Genomic DNA, 1,531 nt, shown 5'->3' on the forward strand with positions numbered 1-1,531 from the left:
GCCACAACGTTGGACATGCCCTCGGCGGAATATTCAGCGGTTCCGATTCGAAGGAGGCAGTTCCAGTAGCAGCCTGTTTTCGATTCTGCAATACGCTCCGGTTTGTGACGAGGCTAACACTCCGACAAGACCATGCTCGAGGGAGATGAAACGATTCTGCTCCTGTGCCTAAGGGCAGGCCGATTTGACCTTGCGCGAAGGTTTCAACGAGGCGCTCAGGTATAAGTAACAGAGTCCCGCAGAATAAGATACATAGCAAAATTATCCAAAGAATAAGAGCTGGCAGCCGAAGCGAAGTAACATACATCATCACATGCAGAGAAGCAATATACAGAACGCAGCGTAATTCCTCAAAATTTTCATAGCGGAATTTAGTCAACCGAAATTGTAGTCATCAGTCGAGAGAAAGAGACTGATAGGTTATCAGCAGCAACCAGGAAGTCGAAATCTCGCAGCGGTTTTGCGTATGCTAAAGTGAAGTAGAGTGCGTTAAGTTATAACAAATATCGGTTAACAATGGTAGACTATTACAAACTGCCGGATGTGAACTGAACTGCCACCGATGAGGAAATCAAAAAGGAAAACAAAAAAATAGCGCTACAATTGCATTCAGATAAAAATCCAAACAATCCAGCAGAATCGAATCGGCGATTTAAGGAGATCCCCGAAGCATATGAGGCGCTATCAGATGAGAAAAAACGTCGCATCTATGACCAGTACGGCAAGGAGGGTCTGATGGCCAACGGTTCCGAGCGGTACCACCATAACACACGGCACTGGCGGTACAATGGTGGTGGTATCAACGACGAGTTTGATATCTTTAACGGATTCCCGTTTACGTTCCGCAACCCAGAGGAGGTGTTTAGGAAGTTCTTCGGTGGCTAACCGTTTGAGGAGTTTTTCAGGGTAACACCACCATAATGGGCATCGGTCGAATGAAATCAGCAATGGACCGCGACTTTCACACACGCAGAACGTAATCAGATCGCCGTTTACGCCACCCTTCGTGAGCTTCAACCTGGATCCAATGGCGCACCGAGGTGGGGTGGCGGTTTCACCTCGACATGGGAGTTTAGCGTCGGCAGTGGTCCGGTGAAGCGGACGTCCAGCTCGACAAAAAAAAAATTTACTTATTGCTAATACTTGACTACCATGAAAAATCATTCATGCAAGTTAAATAAATAAACAAAGCGATCATCACATACTAAAACGTCCAAATTTTCTGCTTCTTAACACCGGTGCTAAGAAGTGTCCGAACATTAGAAAAACTTTTCTCTCAAAAAATATTTTTCCGACCAATTCTTCAGTGATTTGGCAGGGTAGGTAACATTCAAGTATAATCTGGCAGATTTTACATTTTATTTACCTTTGAATCGATAAAAAGTGATGCGCACTGTTTGGAACCGAGGATAATCGATAACGCAAAGGTTAACTTTCCGGTTGATCGGCAACGACTAAAGGCTAGTTTACAGTTATTAAAACGTGTCACGGGATTTGGGTAGCTGTGTATTTGAAATGCAGCTCGGGATTT

General features: G+C 44.7%; 1 pseudogene; it reads left to right on the forward strand.

Moving 5' to 3' along the window:
* Positions 1 to 516: 516 nt before the first annotated feature.
* LOC131696385 (dnaJ homolog subfamily B member 3-like) lies at positions 517 to 1,286 on the forward strand (annotated as a pseudogene).
* Positions 1,287 to 1,531: the final 245 nt, after the last annotated feature.

The sequence above is a fragment of the Topomyia yanbarensis genome, chromosome 1, assembly GCF_030247195.1.
Source record: "Topomyia yanbarensis strain Yona2022 chromosome 1, ASM3024719v1, whole genome shotgun sequence".
NCBI lineage: Eukaryota > Metazoa > Arthropoda > Insecta > Diptera > Culicidae > Topomyia > Topomyia yanbarensis.